This window comes from Hylaeus volcanicus, chromosome 6 (genome assembly GCF_026283585.1).
Source record: "Hylaeus volcanicus isolate JK05 chromosome 6, UHH_iyHylVolc1.0_haploid, whole genome shotgun sequence".
Taxonomy (NCBI): Eukaryota; Metazoa; Arthropoda; class Insecta; order Hymenoptera; family Colletidae; genus Hylaeus; species Hylaeus volcanicus.
The window spans coordinates 1,556,330-1,566,262 of record NC_071981.1 but is presented as its reverse complement, the minus strand read 5'-3'; the positions used below and the strand labels follow the sequence as shown (position 1 = coordinate 1,566,262).

The window sequence follows — 9,933 nt, the reverse complement described above, 5'->3', positions numbered from 1 at the left end:
AAAGGACTCCTTAACATTCCTTAATATTCTCCTTAAAATGGTGTAAGTGTCCTTCTTAGTAACTCTTCCTACCTTTTCTAACTGGCCAGCCTCTTCGACATCCACTTCAGGCGAATTCGAAGAAATCCCCAATCGAGGATCGCGCTTGCGTAACGTGGGAGCTTTGAAGTAGGATTTGCTCAGCAATAAATGGAGGAAGATTCTAGGCGAAGAAAGTGAGATCGTAACCGTAGTCGAAACGAAGGATAACAAAAATGAAGAAAAAAAAGAACCATTGCTGAAGAAGAAATCGTCGAGATCGCTCGGAGCGATGCTCTTACACGTGTACGCGGCTACGTGAAGGGTGCTCGAAAAAATAAATAGGCTCGCCCGGTATAAACCAACCGGAAGCGTTTCTCCAGTTTTCACATACCGCGGTGATAATTACGTACATGGGAAGATGTTCATGACGCTCTTCTAGGACTTCTGGCCGTAATATTACCGGTCTTCGTCGAGGTGTGCGAATAGTGGTAGTGCAACTTCTTCTTTTTTTTTTTGTTGTACTCCTTGGCTCTTGGGTCCGTTCATTATACCGTGTTTGATGCTAACACTTGATGACTGGTTATTTCAGGCGCAAACTATCTCGCGCTCACGGCTATGTGTCCACAATTGAATGCAAATTGTAACGACTGCGCTGACAGCCGTATTTTGTTGTCGAGGAACGAACTCATGACTTAAATAATATCGTCGATGTATATTATACTTCGTATGTAAAATAGAAAACTAAATTTATTTTGTTTAGTGTAAATTACTGAATCAATTTCGCAATTTTGTTTATTAATTTTTGGATTGGCTGAAATTTTTGTATATTATAGTACCCTACTAAATACCTTTTTGTGAATTTTTGCAGATTTTTGTAATGATCCAAACAAAAGTTATGAATTTTTAAAGATAAAACGTCGTTTTTTCTTCAGATAGCTACAGCTCTGCCAAAAATTGACCAAATTAGACGTTTCTGGTTTCAAAATGTACAATTTTTGAATGAATTTTGCGACAAAAATACAAATCAAAATATTTGGATTCGTCTTCTATACAATTTTTTGATTTTTCAAATTTCGACACTTAATTTTTTTCTTCTTTCCCCCTCAAATAAAGTTTGATTTTTTTCCCCATTTTATGACGCAAGTCATGGGCCGAATTTTTTGTTCATTGTTTCAAAAATTTCAATTTGTCAAATTCAAAATTATGATTCGTTTCACTCATATTAGGAGACTAAAAAATTCATTTTTCAACTGTATTACTTTCGAATAGTAACCCAGGTGTTCTAGTTCCCTTTCTAATTAACGCGTCTACTGTGTCTTTTTGTGAAATTCTTCTGTGAAATTTCTGACGTCTACTTGATACTGACTTTTGGAATCGCTGAATATCTCACCAGTCTGCTCTACCAGTCCACTGACCATGACCAAAGCAGTTTAACCTAGAATCCCTGCTCCAATATTCAACAATTGAAGAAAGTTCGTATTTCTGGTTTCCTCGGTCAGGTTAAACCGTGCATAATGTACAGTTTACGCGAGTCGCGTTGCCGGCGTTATGGAAACCGTCTAACCGGTGTCGAGAAGGGAAGCATCCTCTCTTGCGCAACAGTCCGGCTAAACGCAGACTTGCTCCGTTTCCCGTAAGCAATTTTGCGTAATAGTACGAGCTGATTCAGTTACTTGCACATCGCTAACGAGTACTCGACCGCGTTGCCACAGATCCGCGCCAGTGATACTTCGCGAACTTTGTTGAAGTAAAATCGTACAGTGACGAAATTCGTGTTTGGGAAACGCAGGGAGCAACTACACTCTCGTCTGTGACTATCTGGATACTTCTTCGAAATAAATAGGCATTTAACAAAATTTACTGAAAGGGTTCGGACGAAAATTGCATCGCTGGAAGGACGTAAACATGAATATCTTGTGTTCCAGTGAATGAAATCAATGAACTCACGTGGAAAACTGTCGCATTTCGCGTTATTCTAGAGTTTGAGCATGCTAGTCAATGTTTCGCAAAGGGTTCAGACGAAAATTGCATCTCTGGAAGGACGTAAACACGTTTATCTTGTGTTCCAGTGAATGGAATCGATGAGCACATGAAGAAAACTGTCGTATTTCGTGTTACTTTAGAGTTTGAGTATCCTAGTCAACGTTTTGCAAAGTTTACGAATTATTTACGTTTCTGGTTGTCGCGAGGTTTACGAATTATTTATCTTTCTGTATTCAGCTTGCGTTGTAATAGAGAATATATTTTATCATTACACCTATCATTTAATTTAAACAAATTTCTTGAATAGACATAGAGGGTACGAATATTTATATTTATACATACTGGCTGTATGTTTCCAAGCATTACTTGCAGCAACTGTTCCAAAAAGATAGGTTCGTACCACTTTCATAACGAACAGTCCAAGCAGCCAAATACTTGTGGAGTGTATACAATAGTCTCCGGCTCACAGGGGGGTATATTATTCAGTAGCGTGTCGCAAATATTTGCGTCGCTCAAACATTCTCATTAGCATGGTAATGTCTCCAGTGTCTGGTTTATATTGCCCATCCCGTTTACATAGTTTATGATCTTTTTCCGTGTAAACGGACGAGCCTGTTAATGGTCGCAGACGCGTCACTAACGGTTCCGTAACGAGTAACTGTCACACGTTATCAAACTTCCTCACTGCATCGTGTAAGACTCGTGTTTAACCTGTCACCAATTTGCAACTTTTCCATCACGTCATAAGCCATGTACTTATACAATTAAGGAGTGTGTTGCAATAAAGAAATAGCTTCATTTTTTCAAATTTTCTTCCTTATTGCACCACAAGAAAAAGGAATGTTTTCTACCCTCAAACTCACGAACTTTTCATTCACCCTAACAAAATTAATAAGAAAGTATAGCCAAAAAATAATCGTCCCTAATTTTACAATTTTTATCCGACAGGTGGATTTAATCGATTTGTGCCAACTTGACTATCTATACTAGCCAACTTGTTCCAGTGTTGCATCGCGTAACACGTGGGACGATTCTTAATGCCAAATGCGTTAATCGTAATTCTTTCTCGGGGATATCACCGGGTAGCACCGAATTTTCTCTACCCTCGCACGAAAATATTTTTCCTTTCACCTTTCACTCGGAATTCGCAGCCTTTCACCTCGACGATGATTTCGTTTAGAACGTTGGAACTTTGTGTGTTTTTTTTTCCGCGGGATTCGAAACGCATCCTACGCGAAGCCGCGAACGAGGAAACGCATCGACCTGCAAGTATCGCGAGAATATCAAGCGTGTACGTGGGAGACGCAAATTTTCTACCAGCACCGCGCGACCTCGCTAGAAATCTGCCTCGTAAAGTGTCCGCGACGACGGGATCCTTTCATAGAGGCGACAATTAGGTTCGTTGGTGTGGAAAGACTTTTAGTAAAAATTACAACCTTCCGAGGACATGAATATTTAAACAAACGTGACACGTCGGGAGGTTTATGCACGAAAGTCGAGGAAGGTGAATGTTTAGTTTATGGACCGAATTGTGCCTGAATTTTACGCCGAAACTGTATTTGTTTTTTAACGTCGATACAATTTGTGTATTATTAATTCCCGGAAAAAAGCGCTCTGTTGAATATTTTATATTAATTGTGTACGAAGCTTGCAGAGATTGCAACGAATTTGCATTGAACTTCCATCGAATTTGCATCGTTCTGACGTTTGGAATTGTTGGTCGTTACGTAACCCTAAAAACTTTTGCTTTTGGAATTCCAGATGACACGGATACCTGAACAGTTGAAAGTTTCCTTTCTCTGGACGACATTCGACATTTTTTTAATGCAAATCTCTTTCGAAAAAGATCCGTGAAAGCTTGCAACGTCCGCGAAATCCGTACTAGCCGCGAACCGTTCCTCTTAATTACTTAGGCAAATGAGCAATCAAGCTGCCGCGTAAAATTGTTAATTACTCGGGTGACGCTTTTATCGTATATCTGCGAAGAAAGTTAGAATGAGCTATTCGCTGTTTAACAAAGCAATCTCTTCCCGAAAACGCTGTTGTTACGATATAGGGAAGTAAATACAAACTGTTCTAAAACAAATAAAAATTGAAAGGGGAAATGAAAATAATGTTTTGTGGACCATACGAGGCAATATTTATGGTCAGAAAAATTTATTTGAAATTAAAATGTGTAAGAGTGAACGGAAAAATGGTTTTTAATTGTCGTGGATCATAGCAGACAATATTTATCGTCAGGAGAATTTATTTAAAATTAAAAACTGTAAAAATAAAAGAAGAAGAATTGTTTTTAATTTTTATCGACTATACAAGACAATATTTTTGGCCAGAAAAATTTATTTAAAATTAAAAACTGTAAGAGTAAAGGAAAGAATGGTTTTTAATTTTTGTGGATCATAGAAGACAATATTTATGGCCAGAAAAAATTTATTTAAAATTAAAAACTGTAAGAGTAAAGGAAAGAATGGTTTTTAATTTTTGTGGATCATAGAAGACAATATTTATGGCCAGAAAAAATTTATTTAAAATGAAAAACTGTAATAGTAAAAAAAAAAAGAATGGAAGACGTAGTTTTGTCGGCAATGGTGGAATTCTCTTTGAAAACAGTTTAGAAAATATATATATAACTATACTCACACCGGAACACATATTACAGGAAGTAATATTTAGGATTTAGACGTGATTCGAATAATCGGATGCCCGCAGAGTTTTAAAATTGCCATTCTCCGCGGATGGAACGTGCCGCAGAAGATGCAGTTGAAAAGGATATCGCTGAAGAGTAAATCTGAAGATATTTATGTTTTCCGATCATTCAAAAGCGTGATTTATACTATCCACAGTTTAATAAATCTCACTGGTAATGCACAAAACGTATTATGACTGATGGCAACATTAATCTTGTTTCGCGACAGGCGTTCGCATTATCTTCGTTACCACGAGCATGAAACACGGCTCGAATTGGACGCCATAACTCCGTAAACGAATCGTTTCCTAAACATTACAATACAATCTTGCTCTACCAAATAACGTGAATACTGGTCCAATTATAAATGGATTCAGAAATAGTATAAAACGATACCAATCCATTGAAACTTGTGCCCAAAAGTTTGTCACAATATTCGCAGTTTCGCAATTTTACTGTATTCGTGTTATTCGTTTGTCACTGATTAAAGTTTAGAACAGGTTCTATTTTTTTGTTTGTTTTTCGGATGTTAACGACTCTTACCGTTCGTGAACGAACGCGTCCCATTCAATGTTTACGAAGTACTCATTAGTATTCACCGAACGTTCACCGTTATTCAACACTAATTCAACGAGAAATGCGACATGTGCAGTGAGGTTTATTGCGTCTATCGCGCCGTTCTCGTACAAACGCGTTACGTGATTTACTGCCTCGCGATTAGACCTCGGGCTTCTCACGGTTAGCAGGCGAAAATTTCGTAGCCGATTTTTCATACTTAATCGCAGCCAGCGGAGCAATAAATCGGTCTTTCAATAAGCAATAATTATCATCCTTCCCATTCACAATTATCGACACTTTTGAAATTACTCCGGCGCCGATTGCGTAAGTTTCCGCGAACCTCGCGCGTTTCGACTCTCTCGACAGCGAATTAAATGAACTTTTCGTCGATATAAAAGGCTGTCTGTATTTTATTCATTTTTTTCTTATTTTGTATATCGTTTAAATCGATTTTATATTTGTACTGAAACATTCATTTTCATGTTGAAATTAATCAAAGTGAGTAACCATTTCTTTGTATTTAAATTTGTGAAATGTTTATTAAATATACTAAATGTGTATCGTACAACTATTGCATATAAAAATATTTTGTGAAACTAGTCAAAGTGACTAACTATCAATTTTTATTTAAATTTGTGAAATGCATATTAAATATACTAAATGTAAATCATAGAACTATTGCATATAAAAATATTTTGTTAAGTATAATATTTTGTGAAACTAGTCAAAGTGACTAACCATCAATTTTTATTTAAGTTTGTGTATTAAATATACTAAATGTAAATCGTACAAAAATGTTATGTGAATATAAAATATACATAAATGTTTATCGTAGAACTATTCATTAAATATTCATGTACATCGCACATTAAAACATTTTGCACTGTACATATAAAAAACACTTGATTGTACATCATCTAAAAATTGCACATTGAAGTATTCTGTAGAAACTGATGACAAGACTCTTCATCAAAGAACTAAAAAAAATTAATTTCCTAGTTGAAGCATTAATAGAAATAAATCTGAATATACCTCGCGAATTTACCAAGGTTACAAAATTAAACGCTACGGCAATTGCTAAATTACCTAATTTTCAATTCCCTCGAACCAAAATTTTAAAAAGATTCACAAAATTCATAGTGAACGTCTGACACTAAAAGTGTTAATATTGTATTTCATAGGTCGCCGAGCCTCGTATAATGCAGAAGCGACATCGTTTAAGTGTCTTCCTCGAAACGAGGGACGCGAGCAATCAAAAGGTCGATAATTACAGGTGATTATGCGTGGAGATCGTGATCGATCACCGTATCGCGGGTAAGCGTAGATTGCCCTCGGATAGCTGGCTACCGCCTCTGAAAGAACCAACGATGACCCGGGTCGCTCTCACGCGTTTGTCTCAGTTGTTCACTTCCGCTAGTGAAAGGTGCATGCACACTCACCTCTACGGTAAAATGCGCTTACGTGCATCTACGTGCATCCCGGCGTGTGCATCAGCCTAGTCAAGTACGCCTCCTCCGTCAGTAACCGGCGATGTTTGCCTGGAAAGGCAGGCTTGGATCGACGCATCACTCTGATTGAAATTCTAACGGGTGAACCGCGGGAAACTGGCAGATTTCTCCAGAGACGTTCACCTGGTCAACTCTGCGCGGAATTTCGATTTCGTTTCCCGCTTCTAACGCGTGAATCAGGTTGGAAGGAGGAATTGTTTTGTGGTTATTTAAGCGTACGTTCGTTCATCGATACATTATTTATTTGACGATGGTTACTTTACGTGGATGAATAAAAAATATATTATTTGATATGTTTGAGCTTCTCTGAATAGAAATTAAATTTTAACTAAATTTGTAGCATTCTCTGTGCGAAGAAGAATTTTTGAATTTTTCTTGGGATTCGAGATATATCGATCACGAGGAATCTGTCGATTGGTAGCGTAATGGTTTGCAAAATATATTATTCGATATGCTTGAGCTCCTCCGAATAGAAATTAAATTTTTAGCATTCTCTGTGCGAGGAAGAATTCTTGCACTTTCCTTGCGATTCGAGATACATCGATCACGAGGATCTATCGATCGGTTGCGCAATGTTTTGCACGCTCCCTGTCACCTTCCCTAGGCGTACCGTGAAAACGCTCGAACACGTAATAACGATCGATTTTAAGGAGAAAAAGAGAAACGCGGAAAGATGAGCGGGCCGAGGCGATCGTTCAAGAAAGCGTTGCTTCGCGACTCGTCTTATCGCGTGAGAACACGTTTGCTGGACCTCCACGTTGACTTGTACCTCGATAATAACGTGTACTTGACATTTCGACGCGTGGATTACGCAATACCCGGTTTTTACGCCTCTCGACCCTGATCGTTCAGCCGCAACAACATTTCGTGCAAAAGTTCGACGGCGCTAGATCCTTCGCTGATCGGTATGCAATTCGCTGGATCTCGCCTGGAGAATAATGATCATTTTTGAAAAAGGGAACGCTCGTGACACTTTTCCTGGACAGAAAACGAAATCGGGAAGGAACTCGCGCAGTTCTGTCACGCTCGGTTTTGTAATTCTAATTCAGCATTTCTAAACGATTTTACTATTTCGACCGATTCTGGGCTGCCAAGTAAAACGACCTGCTTATGGTAACTGGAATCGGTTGTATCATCGTTGGCTCAGAGCCAGCCGATTTTTTAATCACCTGTAAACTATCTACGGATTTGTTACTCCAAGCGAGACATCGATAAATTAATGTTTACGAACTACAGGTTTTTTCAAATTTGATTAATTGACTTAATTTTTTGAAGTCGTTAAAATTAATTTATATGCGAGTGTTGTATATCATTTTGTAGCTTTTGAAGAGCTTTTTCATATTTGTTGACTGTATCTTGAAATAGTTTATTCAAGTGCTTCTCGGAACTCTGTGTTATCAGATAAAATCACGATTGACGTAAAAGGGCTCGAATAGCAAAATTTTCCATGACTTTACTAAAACGAAAAATAATTAAACGATCAATAAATTAATGTAGCTGATAATTACATATGAAAGAGCTTTTTAGAAGCTACAAAATGATATATAACACTCGCATATAAATTAATTTTAATAACCTGAAAAAATTGCACAAACTAAAACAATGTAAAAAAAACTCATGAATTTTTGGTTTACGCTAATATTAATATAATTTTTGTAACACATGTACAGTAAAATAACGAATCGGTGATAAATTAACAAAAATGGAAAACTCTGTTTTTTTATTTTATGTTTACTGGAGAATCGAGTGTCAGTTCCGTTTATCTTTCTTTACACTTAAACAATTACTTCTAGTCGCATCATTAAGTTCGATGTTGCTCTCTGCTACTGTTATCAAAGTAATCTCGCTAAAATCTCCGACAGTGTTTGAGTTTCCATTCGCGTATCGTGATTTTATCTGATAACAAAGAGTTCCGAGAAGCACTCGACTAAACTATTTCAACATACAGTAATTACCTGTTCCACACCGACAAAGAAACACGACACGAGAGTTATTACAGCGGCGACGTTACTTGGCGCCACTTATAAGCGATGTAGACATTACCGCGACAATGAACCAACGATGGACTCCTCGTAATGTCCGTCGTGTGTTATTCCAGTGTTTCCCGACAGGAGCACAATAGAAATTCCCTCTTGACAGAGTTATATTGTCTAGGATGACAGTTACCTCTAGTTGTTGATTTATTTTTAGCTGGACTTATTCTTGAATCGCTTAAAGGACTTAGTAAATTTCTCGGTGCGTGGAAAATTCAATTATATTAACTGTAAACATTGAACAGTATGAATCTCTTGTTCATTATATCATGTTAAGCAGTAACAGCACTTTAGAAAGAGACCTAACTTTGATAATTAATTTTGAGAGTATCGGAAAAGGAATAGGATTTATTTTTATAGAGTTTATTTAACACATATTGAAGTGTGAAGAAAAATTGTTGTATTGTACCTAAAATTATAATACAAACATTTTTGTTCATAATTCAATATGTGCCAAATAAACCCTGTAAAAAGAAATCCTGTTCCTTTTGCGATACTCTCAAAATTAATTATCAAAGTTGAGCCTTTTTTCAGTCTCTAGAGTACAATCTGTACAATCATTACTTTCCATGAATAATAATACTAGTAATAGAATAATGGAAATAATACTAAACGTCCGTTCGCATTGCGCATAGGAAATTTTATATAGAATATTTTTCAGTTGCATATTCAAATGCACATAAAAATAGATACACCAACGTACACATATGTCTCGATTATTATTATCAGTTAGAAGCCACAATAAATGCATGTTTAAAAGTAGTTATGTATACATTAGTTACACATTCTATATAATATAATGTATAATACATATGTACATAAATATGTACACATATGTAAAAGTATAATATACAACTATAATTTGACATATTTATACGTATTTATACATATACATTTGTCTGCGAGTGGAGACAAATGTATACATATATATACATTATATTTATTTATACATAAATACATATTTATACATATTTATACATTATATATAAACATAATATAAAATGATATATCTGTACAGATACACAATTTTCTTTAAATTATATATATATAATTTAAAGACAATTGTCATCTCATATGTCATATCATATATATATATATATATATATATAATTTAAAGAAAATTGTGTATCTGTACAGATATATC

At 36.2% G+C, this 9,933-nt stretch overlaps 1 long non-coding RNA gene across 2 annotated transcripts in view; it reads right to left on the bottom strand.

Moving 5' to 3' along the window:
* The window catches only part of LOC128878473 (uncharacterized), a 9,672-nt gene extending 3,792 nt beyond the window's left edge, over window positions 1-5,880 (bottom strand). The window contains exon 1 of one of the 2 annotated variants that reach the window (XR_008457411.1): window positions 5,234-5,880. This is a non-coding gene — a long non-coding RNA (uncharacterized LOC128878473). Of the gene's footprint in view, window positions 1-2,346; window positions 2,402-5,233 lie in introns of those variants that run through there. The other variant, XR_008457412.1, reaches the window with a different exon arrangement.
* Between the last annotated feature and the right edge of the window lie 4,053 nt (window positions 5,881-9,933).